The following is a 13642-nucleotide window of genomic DNA, read 5'->3' as shown; positions in this document are numbered from 1 at the left end:
GAGGTAGGGGTGTGCGTGACATCGAGGAGACGGTTCAGAGAGAGTTTGCAGGTTGGTTTGCAAACCATGTGAGACAGTTGGACAATGCATCAGAAGATTTGAAGTCTCTGGCTGCTGGGCCAGACCGGCGTGTAGTAGTATACGCTGGTTGCAACGTAAAGGGTGCGAGGTTTCGCACGCTTACTCGGGATAAAGACCTGAAGACTCAAAATTCGGGCGTAGCGACTAAGGGATCTTTTGGTGATGCAGATGAGACCGACTACTATGGTGTTCTGCAAGAAGTTCTTGAACTGCAGTACGGGACTAACAAACACGGTGACAGGTCCGTGTACTTGTTTCGTTGCGACTGGTTCGACCTTGCGAGCAAGGGTTCCAAGATTAAAGATGATGGTTTTTTTAAAAGCGTTAACACTTCTATCCTATGGTTCAAGAATTCACCATTCATATTGGCCAGTCAAGCTGAAACATGCTTCTATTTGGAGGATACAAAGTTTGGTGATCCGTGGAAAGTGGTGCAGAAGTTCAGCCATAGACATGTGTACGACGTTCCAGAATTAGAAGATGGTAACGATGATGCATTTGTACGGAATGAAGACGCATACCAGGAGGATGAAGGTTCAGTCGACCATACATTTCATGATGTTGTCGACCTAGACGAGGAAGCAGAGGTGGAAGCAGAGGAGGATGATCATCGTGCTGCTGAAGTTGTACGTATTCATGATGCTCGTACAATCCGTGAACTAGAGAATGGGGAAGATAGTCCCAATGTTGACATGGATATGAACCAAGATGAACTAGAGAATCAGGAAGATAGTGTCATTTTGGAAGAGAACATACATGATGACGAGGGAAAAAATTCAGAAGAAGATAGTGATTTAGATTGATAGAAACATGTAATGCATACAACTATATGTTTTGTTCCAAACATTTGAAATGTTCTTATTTAGATGTTTACGATCTCGAACTTGTCATTGAATTATCCAGAAGGGTTTAAGAGCAAATTAATATAAGCAAAAATATGGACAAATATAAGAAAGCCAACATGTCGGTAACATAACTTTGACAATGGTTTTAATTAATCGACACTTGACACGATTACAACCAGCAGCACGATATGACTAACTATTGTTTTAACACAAGCAAAATCGACAATCGCATAAAGAGTCTTACAACTTAATTTAAACCTAAAGGGGCTGCATAGTTGGACACACGGGCACCATGAATCACGGACTAGCTACTCCAGATCGATTTCAGGCACATGGGTAGCAAACAAGTAAACCCCTGCATTTCCCAGGTAAAGCAAGAACAGCATCTTGTCACCCATCTGAAGGTGCTTTTCCTTGTCCATGAACTCCTTCCACCCACTGACGCAGAGACGACCATCGTCTGAAGAAATTGCGTAGGACGCATGCACCAAAGTACTGGGATGGCACACAATACTGATTGCACCATATTGTTCCATATCTTTAGGAACCAAACGGCTAGGGATTTTCTGTTCCAACAGTAGGGACATAGTTTAGTTAACACTTGTACGTAATGTAGGTCGCAAACTTAATGAAATGATATGATCTACTGCTTACCACGTGTTTGTTGTAATTTTCGCTGTTTGTCCAATTCAGAGTATGCAGCATTGGGACAACTAGTGCTCCTTGATCATAATCTCCAGCATTGTGGTAGTCAACAAGGTAGTCCAAGTTGTCCACCTGAAGAATGACGGTATGCATCATCCTCCAATTTATCATTGTTCCATCAGTACTACTGAGCGAGTCAACAATGTCACGCTTCGTACGGGAGAACTGGTAGTAAGCTGCATAATTAAAATAACTGACATAAGATGGAATAATTAATATGATCAATCATTGTGTCCAAAGGTGGAAAATTACCTGGATGGATTAGTGGTTCAGTTCCAGTTATTACAAGAGTATCCTGAGCAGATGAGTTAACTCTGAAAATTAACTCCATGCCAACCTTAAAATTGTACACTCTAGCAAATTCGTTCCAAAATCTTCCGTTGATATAGGTTCTGCCAGCTCTGTTGGTAACATTAACAACAAATGCATGGCCATCTTTGGTTTTGAGTGCAGCTTCAAAAGTTGTCCTGTGGGAGGTCTGGACACCATACTTCTTAAGGAAATACGGTCTATAGTAGCAAGGGATGACCTAAATTCAGTAGAGTTAATACAAAAGTAAGTTAAATATGCGTCTACTCGGATAATCACCGAGTCTCAGATCTTGGACTTCTATCAGCACATATCTGAACTTCTATCAGCACATATCTGAACTTCTATCAGCACATATCTGAACTTCTATCGGTATAGGACTGAACTACCGATACCTCTATCTCTAACAGCTACAACTATCGTAAAACTGGTATGAACGTAAAAGTTATCACAACTATCGTAAAACTCAACCATAAATAAGCGGTTAATACATATGGTGACCAACAATTATTACACACATCTGAATAATAGTACTAAACTAGCAATAACTACTAGGATCACGTGTTAAACTTTGATGCGGCGGCGAATTAATAAAACATCTGAATGAATTTTAAACTTATAAGTGCATGTACCGTCTTCTCCTCAAAACCCTCTTGTAGTGTTTGCACGAAAAAACCTAACGCAACTCCCCCTCCGCCGCACATCCCCTTCTTGTCAAAGCAAACTGGACATTGCAAAAAATATGAAGAAAGATTACAAATCGGAAACAACGATCGATCGTGAGACGTACATGTTATTTACGTACTCCACTAGTAGGCGCCATCGTTGGTCTCGACGTGGAGCGAGAGTCTTACAAGTCTCGCCGGCGAGAGACGTGGCGAGCTGTGGCGGCGAGAGACGTGGCGAGATCTGGCGGCGAGAGACGTGGCGAGATCTGGCGGCGGCTGAAGGAGGTCGTGATATGATGGCAAGTTATATCGTGGAGTAAATTTCGGTAGGTCAATAGGAGTGCAAATGGGCGGTGCTGGGTTTAGACGTGACAACACGGTCGAATGCGCGTCAGTTGGACTAGACCCGCGTCAGTTTTCTCTTCGTCTGCCGTGTCAATATTCGGACGGAGTAATTAATGGGGATGATATTTATCCCCTTCCCCCTCCCCTACCGTCTCAATATTCGCACCGCATCCTGGTTTCCACTTTCCACACTTCTCGTCGTCTCCTCTCCCTCATTATCTTCGTCTCCCGCCGCTGCGTCGCCATGGACATGGATGAGCAGCAAATGTACAACTGGACTAGCACGCGCGCAGTCCACATCCACGACGAGGAGGACCTGGAGGTGGTCTACACCAACGACCCCTGGGAAGTGCGCCGCGTCCTCGACATGTACACAGAGTGGCTCATGGAGGACGAGCACAAGTTCGTCGGCCTCGACTTCGAGTACACCAACCATCGAGCCGAGGACGAGAAGAAGATCACCGTGGTTCAACTCTGCATGCGTCGACATGTGCTGGTGTTCCACTACGCAGCGTAAGAACTAATCCCCTTTTTTAATCTTTCGATTGGGGTTTTTTACTTGCCGCCGTTCTGTCTCTCTTTGATTTTCGTTAGACATTGTTCCCGAAAATCAGTACATTCCCGATCTAAATCTGCTACACATTGTTCCAGAAAAGCAGTACATTCCCGATCTAAATCTGCTACACATTGTTCCCGATTTATTAATTTGTTTCATCTTCGTCTCCTCTGTAGGTTCTTGCATATTTGTAACTGATCTGTGACTAGTACATTACTTTGTTTACTGCAGTGCTAACTGGTGGGAGTCTCCGGCAATCTGCGATTTCTTTCGAGAAGGCGCTACGTTTGCGAGTGTTGACATCCGTGGTGACAAGAGAGTTCTGTGGAGGACATGGCACATGGAGATTCCTTCTGAGTACTACGTCGATCTCCAGGACGAGTACTTCAAGTACACTGGTCATGCGAGGGCTGGCATGGCTACCATGGCAGCAAGACTCATTGATTCATGGTTCGGTGATATGAAGAAGAAGTTCCACCACCATCGGCACAGACTGTGGGGGGACTTCCCACTTCCAAATATGAACATCGAGTATGCAGCCATTGATGCTTGGGTCTCGTACGAGCTCTACCGCAAGATCGTGGTCGACAAAGTCCTGCTGATGGTGGATTGATCATCTCTTCTGCTGCATGACCCCCTGATCTTTTGGTTTGGTCTCCCTCCTGCGTGAGGTGCTTTTGGCTAGTAGTCCGTTCTTTTGAAACTGTAAATATTTTGCCATGATATGTTAACAATTGTCTTGGGAGGTTTCAATTTTATGTTGTGTACATCCTAGTACTTCAAAGTGCTAGTAAACTAAATGTTCAGAGCAGTAGAGTTCTTCAAAATCAAAACATACCAGATGTAAAAATCACCAAAAATTGTGATTCAAATTTTTTTTAAGACTTTTACTCATTTATCTGAAATTTTTCATCGAAAAAATCTCAAAGTGGTGAACAATAACATAATATGGTGTCCCCATGGTGGACATGTGTCGAACGAGGGGTTTTCGGACGAAAAGAGGAGAAAACGCCAAAAACCGACCAAACCACCATGGATTTGGGGCATGATTTGGCACCCTTGTGCACATTGTGATATGACACCTTGGTTGCTATGGGTTTTGATTTATAGGAGTTGGTGGCATGGTGTCCCCATGGTGGACATGTGTCGAACGAGGGGTTTTCGGACGAAAAGAGGGGAAATCGCCAAAAACTGACCAAACCACCATGGATTTGGGGCATGATTTGGCACCCTTGTGCACATTGTGATATGACACCTTGGTTGCTATGGGTTTTGATTTTTTGGAGTTGGTGGCATGGTGTCCCCATGGTGGACATGTGTCGAACGAGGGGTTTTCGGACGAAAAGAGGGGGAAATCGCCAAAAACTGACCAAACCACCATGGATTTGGGGCATGATTTGGCACCCTTGTGCACATTGTGATATGACACCTTGGTTGCTATGGGTTTTGATTTTTTGGAGTTGGTGGCATGGTGTCCCCATGGTGGACATGTGTCGAACGAGGGGTTTTCGGACGAAAAGAGGGGAAATCGCCAAAAACTGACCAAACCACCATGGATTTGGGGCATGATTTGGCACCCTTGTGCACATTGTGATATGACACCTTGGTTGCTATGGGTTTTGATTTTTTGGAGTTGGTGGCATGGTGTCCCCATGGTGGACATGTGTCGAACGAGGGGTTTCGGACGAAAAGAGGGGGAAATCGCCAAAAACTGACCAAACCACCATGGATTTGGGGCATGATTTGGCACCCTTGTGCACATTGTGATATGACACCTTGGTTGCTATGGGTTTTGATATTTGGGAGTTGGTGGCTTGGTGTCCCCATGGTGGACATGTGTCGAACGAGGGGTTTTCGGACGAAAAGAGGGGGAAATCGCCAAAAACTCACCAAACCACCATGGATTTGGGGCATGATTTGCACCCTTGTGCACATTGTGATATGACACCTTGGTTGCTATGGGTTTTGATATTTGGGAGTTGGTGGCTTGGTGTCCCCATGGTGGACATGTGTCGAACGAGGGGTTTTCGGACGAAAAGAGGGGAAATCGCCAAAAACTCACCAAACCACCATGGATTTGGGGCATGATTTGGCACCCTTGTGCACATTGTGATATGACACCTTGGTTGCTATGGGTTTTGATTTTTTCGAGTTGGTGGCTTGGTGTCCCCATGGTGGACATGTGTCGAACGAGGGGTTTTCGGACGAAAAGAGGGGGAAATCGCCAAAAACTCACCAAACCACCATGGATCTGGGGCATGATTTGGCACCCTTGTGCACATTGTGATATGACACCTTGGTTGCTATGGGTTTTGATATTTGGGAGTTGGTGGCTTGGTGTCCCCATGGTGGACATGTGTCGAACGAGGGGTTTTCGGACGAAAAGAGGGGAAATCGCCAAAAACTCACCAAACCACCATGGATTTGGGGCATGATTTGGCACCCTTGTGCACATTGTGATATGACACCTTGGTTGCTATGGGTTTTGATTTTTTGGAGTTGGTGGCTTGGTGTCCCCATGGTGGACATGTGTCGAACGAGGGGTTTTCGGACGAAAAGAGGGGAAATCGCCAAAAACTCACCAAACCACCATGGATCTGGGGCATGATTTGGCACCCTTGTGCACATTGCGATATGACACCTTGGTTGCTATGGGTTTTGATATTTGGGAGTTGGTGGCTTGGTGTCCCCATGGTGGACATGTGTCGAACGAGGGGTTTTCGGACGAAAAGAAGGGGAAATCGCCAAAAACTCACCAAACCACCATGGATTTGGGGCATGATTTGGCACCCTTGTGCACATTGTGATATGACACCTTGGTTGCTATGGGTTTTGATATTTGGGAGTTGGTGGCTTGGTGTCCCCATGGTGGACATGTGTCGAACGAGGGGTTTTCGGACGAAAAGAGGGGGAAATCGCCAAAAACTCACCAAACCACCATGGATTTGGGGCATGATTTGGCACCCTTGTGCACATTGTGATATGACACCTTGGTTGCTATGGGTTTTGATTTTTTGGAGTTGGTGGCTTGGTGTCCCCATGGTGGACATGTGTCGAACGAGGGGTTTTCGGACGAAAAGAGGGGGAAATCGCCAAAAACTGACCAAACCACCATGGATTTGGGGCATGATTTGGCACCCTTGTGCACATTGTGATATGACACCTTGGTTGCTATGGGTTTTGAAATTTGGGAGTTGGTGGCTGTAGGATAACGTTGCATAGAAAACAAAAATTTTCCTACGGCGAACACGCAATCCAAGCCAAGATGCAATCTAGAAGACGGTAGCAACGAGGGGGTATCGAGTCTCACCCTTGAAGAGATTCCAAAGCCTACAAGATGAGGCTCTTGTTGCTGCGGTAGACGATCACTTGCCGCTTGCAAAAGCGCGTAGAAGATCTTGATCACGATCGGTTCCGGCGCCACGAACGGGCAGCACCTCCGTACTCGGTCACACGTTCGGTTGTTGATGAAGACGACGTCCACCTCCCCGTTCCAGCGGGCAGCGGAAGTAGTAGCTCCTCTTGAATCCGACAGCACGACGGCGTGGTGTCGGTGGCGGTGTAGAAGTCCGGCGGAGCTTCGCTAAGCTATGCGGGCAATATGGAGGAGAGGAGCTTGGCTAGGGTTTGGGAGGGGTGGCCGGCCACTCTATGGGGGGCGGCCAGCTTGTGGTCTTGGGGTGGCCGGCCCCCTCCCTTGGCCCCTCATTATATAGGTGGATCCCAAGTGTTGGTGTCCAAGTCTTCGAATAAGACCCGAAACCAAAACCTTCCATAGGAGGGGGAAACCTAGCCCAACTAGGACTCCCACCCAAAGGTGGGATTCCCACCTCCCATGTGGGGGGTGGCCGGCCCCCTATGGTGGAGTCCACTTGGGACTCCACCCCATCAAGGGCTGGCCGGCCATGGAGGTGGAGTCCCTTGTGGACTCCACCTTCCTTGGTGGTTTCTTCCGGACTTTTCTAGAACCTTCTAGAACCTTCCATAGAACCTTCCGCGACATTTTATTTCACATAAAATGACATCCTATATATGAATCTTATTCTCCGGACCATTCCGGAACTCCTCGTGATGTCCGGGATCTCATCCGGGACTCCGAACGAATATTCGAACTCCATTCCATAATTCAAGTGCTACCATTTCAACATCCAACTTTAAGTGTGTCACCCTACGGTTCGAGAACTATGCGGACATGGTTGAGTACTCACTCCGACCAATAACCAATAGCGGGATCTGGAGATCCATAATGGCTCCCACATATTCAACGATGACTTTAGTGATCGAATGAACCATACACATATATTACCAATTCCCTTTGTCTCGCGATATTTTACTTGTCCGAGGTTTGATCTTAGGTATCACTCTATACCTTGTTCAACCTCGTCTCCTGACAAGTACTCTTTACTCGTACCGTGGTATGTGGTCTCTTATGAACTCATTCATATGCTTGCAAGACATTAGACGACATTTCACCGAGAGGGCCCAGAGTATATCTATCCGTCATCGGGATGGACAAATCCCACTGTTGATCCATATGCCTCAACTCATACTTTCCGGATACTTAATCCCACCTTTATAGCCACCCATTTACGCAGTGGTGTTTGGTGTAATCAAAGTACCTTTCCGGTATAAGTGATTTACATGATCTCATGGTCATAAGGACTAGGTAACTATGTATCGAAAGCTTATAGCAAATAACTTAATGACGAGATCTTATGCTACGCTTAATTGGGTGTGTCCATTATATCATTCACACAATGACATAACCTTGTTATTAATAACATCCAATGTTCATGATTATGAAACTAATCATCTATTAATCAACAAGCTAGTTTAAGAGGCATACTAGGGACTTCTTGTTTGTCTACATATCACACATGTACTAATGTTTCGGTTAATACAATTCTAGCATGATATATAAACATTTATCATAAACATAAAGATATAAATAATAACCACTTTATTATTGCCTCTAGGGCATATCTCCTTCAGTCTCCCACTTGCACTAGAGTCAGTAATCTAGATTACATTGTAATATACCTAACACCCATGGCATTCCGGTGTTGGTCATGCTTTGCCCTAGGGAGAGCTTTAGTCAACGGATCTGCTACATTCAGATCGGTGTGTACTTTGCAAATCTTTACTTCTCCATCTTCGATGTACTCGCGAATCGAGTGGTAACGCAGCTTGATATGCTTCAGCCTCTTGTGTGACCTTGGCTCTTGTGCATTGGCGATGGCACCCATGTTATCACAGTAAATGATTAATGGGTCCAATGCACTAGGAACCACACCGAGCTCTACAATGAACCTCTTCATCCATACCGCTTCTGATGAAGCCTCTGAAGCCGCTATGTACTCTGATTCTGTTGAAGACTTCGCCACCGTGCACTGCTTCGAGCTTGCCCAGCTTACTGCAGCACCATTCAATATAAACACGTACCCACATTGTGACTTAGAGTCATCAGGATCAGTGTTCCAACTTGCATCGGTGTAACCGTTTACAACGAGCACTTGGTCACCTCCATAACAAAGAAACATATCCTTAGTTCTTTTCAAGTACTTCAGATATTCTTGACCGCTGTCCGATGTTCCATTCCCGGATCACTTTGATATCTGCTAGTCAAACTAACAGCATGTGCTATATCCGTACTAGAACATAGCAAGGCATACATGATAGATCCAACAGCAGAGGCATAGCGGATATTACACATCCTTTCTCTTTCTTCTCGTAGCCGGTCCTTGAGTTTTACTCAATACCTTGCCTGGTAACATAGGTAAGAACCCTTTCTTACTTTCGTCCATTCTAAACTTCTTTAGAATCTTGTCCAGATATGTACTCTGTGATAGCCCTATTAGGCGTCTTGATCTATCTCTATAAATCTTGATGCCTAATATATACGATGCTTCACCAAGGTCTTTCATTGAAAAACTATTATTCAAATAACCCTTAACACTGCTTAATAGTTCTATATCATTCCCGATCAATAATATGTCATCTACATATAATATCAGGAATGCTACGTAGCTCCCACTCACTTTCTTGTAAATACAGGCCTCTCCATGACACTGTATAAACCCGAAGTCTTTGATCACCTTATCAAAGCGTCGGTTCCAACTTCTTGATGCTTGCTTCAGTCCATAGATTGAACGCTGAAGTTTGCATACTTTGTCAGCATTTTTAGGATCGACAAAACCTTTGGGTTGTACCATATACAACTCTTCCTCAATATCTCCATTAAGGAACGCCGTTTTGACATCCATCTGCCAAATCTCATAATCGAAAAATGCAGCTATTGCTAACAAAATCCTCACAGATTTTAGCTTCGCTACAGGTGAGAAAGTCTCATCGTAGTCAACTCCTTGAATTTGTCGGAAACCCTTTGCGACAAGTCGAGCTTTATAGACAGTAATATTACCATCAGCATCTGTTTTTCTCTTGAAGATCCATTTATTCTCGACAGCCTTTCGGCTATCAGGTAAGTCTACCAAAGTCCATACTTTGTTATCATACATGGATCCCATTTCGGATTTCATGGCTTCTTGCCATTTGTTGGAATCTGGGCTCATCATCGCTTCTTCATACGTCGCAGGGTCCTCATCATTGTTATCTACAATCATGACATTTAGACAAGGATCATACCAATCAGGAGTGGCACGTTCCCTTGTCGATCTGCGAGGTTCAATAGTTTCCTCGTTCGAAGTTTCATGATCATTATCATTAGCTTCCTCTGTTGCCGGTGTAGGCGGTACAGGTACAACTTCCGCATCGCGCTACTCTGATCAACGAGTATAGATTCATCAATCTCATCGAGTTCTACTTTTCTTCCAGTCACTTCTTTAGTGAGAAATTCTTTCTCAAGAAAGGTTCCGTTCTTAGCAACAAAGATTTTGCCTTCGGATTTGTGATAGAAAGTGTACCCTATAGTTTCCTTAGGGTATCCTATGAAGACGCATTTCTCCGCTTTGGGTTCTAGCTTGTCCGGTTGTAACTTCTTTACATAGGCTTCGCAACCCCAAACTTTCAGAACGACAGCTTAGGTTTCTTATTAAACCATAATTCATACGGTGTCGCTTTCTACGGATTTTGATGGTGCTCTATTTAAAGTGAATGCGGCTGTCTCTAATGCATAACTCCAAAATGATAACGGCAAATCAGTAAGAGACATCATACTACGAACCATATCTAAGAGAGTTCGATTACGACGTTCGGACACACCGTTTCGTTGAGGTGTTCCCGGCGGTGTCAATTGTGAAAGTATTCCGCATTTCTTTAAATGCATGCCAAACTCATAACTCAGATATTCACCTCCACGATCAGATCGTAGAAATTTGATCTTCTTGTTACGTTGATTTTCTACTTCACTTTGAAATTCCTTAAACTTCTCGAAAGTTTCGGATTTATGTTTCATGAAATAGATATACCCATATCTACTCAGATCATCTGTGAAGGTTAGAACATAACGATAACCACCGCGCGATGCTACGCTCATTGGTCCACATACATCTGTATGTATGATTTCCAATAAGTCGCAGGCTCGCTCCATCATACCAGAAAATGGAGTCTTTGTCATTTTACCCATTAGACATGCTTCGCATCTATCAAGTGACTCAAAGTCAAGTGATTCAAGTAATCCATCAGTATGGAGTTTCTTCATGCGTTTCACTCCAATATGACCAAGACGACAGTGCCACATATAAGTAGAATTATCATTAAGTTTAATTCGCTTTAGCATCAATGTTATGTATATGCGTATCACTACTATCGAGATCTAATAGAAATAAGCCATTCTTTTGTGGTGCTCGACCATAAAAGATATTATTCATAAAAATAGAACAACCATTATTCTCAGACTTGAATGAATAACCATCTTGCATTAAACAAGATCCAGATATAATGTTCATGCTCAACGCAGGTACATAATAGCAATTATTTAGGCTTAAAACTAATCCCGAAGGTAGATGTAGAGGAAGTGTGCCGACTGCGATCACATTGACCTTGGATCCGTTTCCAACGCGCATCGTCACTTCATCTTTCAGCAGTTGTCGTTTATTCTTTAGTTCCTGTTTCGAGTTACAAATATGAGCAACCGAACCAGTATCAAATACCCAGGTACTAGAACGAGAACCAGTGAAATGAACATCTATAACATGTATATCAAATATACCTTCTTTCTTCTTCTTGACAAGGCCGCTCTTCAGATCAGCCAGATACTTGGAGCAATTACGCTTCCAGTGTCCCTTCTCCTTGCAGTAATAGCACTCAGCATCAGGCTTAGGGCCGTTCTTAGGTTTCATAGGAGGCGTGGCAGCTTTCTTGCCACCCTTCTTGAATTTTCCCTTAGACTTGCCTGTTTCTTGAAACTGGTGGTCTTGTTGACCATCAACACTTGGTGCTCTTTCTTGATCTCAATCTCAGCAGCTTTTAGCATGCCAAAAAGTTCAGGTAACTCCTTGTTCATGTTCTGCATATTGTAGTTCATCACAAAGTTCTTGTAACTTGGTGGCGTGATTGAAGGACACGATTAATCCCGATCTGTTAGGAATCACTATTCCCAAGTCATCGAGTTTCTTCGCATGCCCGGTCATGGCGAGCATGTGCTCACTAACGGAGCTGCCTTCTTCCATCATACAGCTGAAGAAATGTTTCGATGCTTCATAGCATTCCACTGCCGCATGAGTCTCGAATATAGCTTTCAGCTCATTCATCAACTCATGAGGATCATGGTGCTCAAAACGTTTTTGAAGATCGGATTCCAGATCGCACAGATGGCACACCGAACTTGAGAGTACCGAGTTTTCCGAGTCGCGTAAACAGCTTTTACTTCATCGGATTCATCTTCTGCAGGAGGGTAACCTAGCGGTGCATCAAGCACAAATTGCAGATTTCCGCCAGAGAGGAAGATCCTCACATGACGGAACCAGTCGGTGAAGTTGCTACCGTTGCTCTTAAGTTTCTCTTTCTCTAGGAACTAATTAAAATTGATTGGGGACGCCATCTCTACAACATATATTTGCAATAGTTTAGACTAAGTTTATGACAAATTGAGTTCAAATTTTAATTCAACATAATTAAAAACCTAAGTGAACTCCCACTCAAAACAATATCCCTCGCATTGTCTTAGTGATCACACGAACCAAATCCACCGCACCTAAACCCGATCATCACGAGAAAAGGTGTGATTTCAATGGCGAACACTCAAAGTGTTCATCATATCAACCATATGATTCATGCTCTACCTTTCGGTATCACGTGTTCCGAGACCATGTCTGTACATGCTAGGCTCATCAAGGCCACCTTAGTATCCGCATGTGCAAAACTGTCTTGCACCCGTTATATGTACTTATTGAATCTATCACACCCGATCATCACGAGGTGCTTCGAAACGACAAGACTTGGCAACGGTGCTACTAAGGATGAACACTTTATTATCTTGAGATTTTAGTGAGGGATCATCTTATAATGCTACCGTCGCGATCTAAGCAAAATAAGATGCATAAAAAGGATTAACATCACATGCAGTTCATATGTGATATGATATGGCCCTTTTGTTCTTGCGCCTTTGATCTTCATCTCCAAAGCACGGATATGATCTCCATCATCTTCGGGCATGATCTCCATCATCGTCGGCGTAGCGTCAAGGTCAATGGCGCCGTCTTCATGATTGTCCTCCATGTAGCAACTATTACAACTACTTTGAAATACTACTCAACATGAAATTTAAAGACAACCATAAGGCTCCTGCCGGTTGCCACAATACAATAATGATCATCTCATACATATTCATCATCACATTATGGCCATATCACATCACCAAACCCTGCAAAAACAAGTTAGACGTCTCTAATTTGGTTTGCATATTTTACGTGGTTTAGGGTTTTCGAGAGAGATCTAATCTACCTACGAACATGAACCACAACGTTGATACTAATGTTTTCAATAGAAGAGTAAATTGAATCTTTACTATAGTAGGAGAGACAGACACCCGCAAAGCCTCTTATGCAATACAAGTTGCATGTCGAACGAGGAACAAGTCTCATGAACGCGGTCATGTAAAGTTAGTCCGAGCCGCTTCATCCCACTATGCCATAAAGATGCAAAGTACTCAAACTAAAGATAACAAGAGCATCAAC

The sequence above is a fragment of the Lolium perenne genome, chromosome 1, assembly GCF_019359855.2.
Source record: "Lolium perenne isolate Kyuss_39 chromosome 1, Kyuss_2.0, whole genome shotgun sequence".
NCBI lineage: Eukaryota > Viridiplantae > Streptophyta > Magnoliopsida > Poales > Poaceae > Lolium > Lolium perenne.
This window is presented reverse-complemented; position numbering follows the sequence as displayed.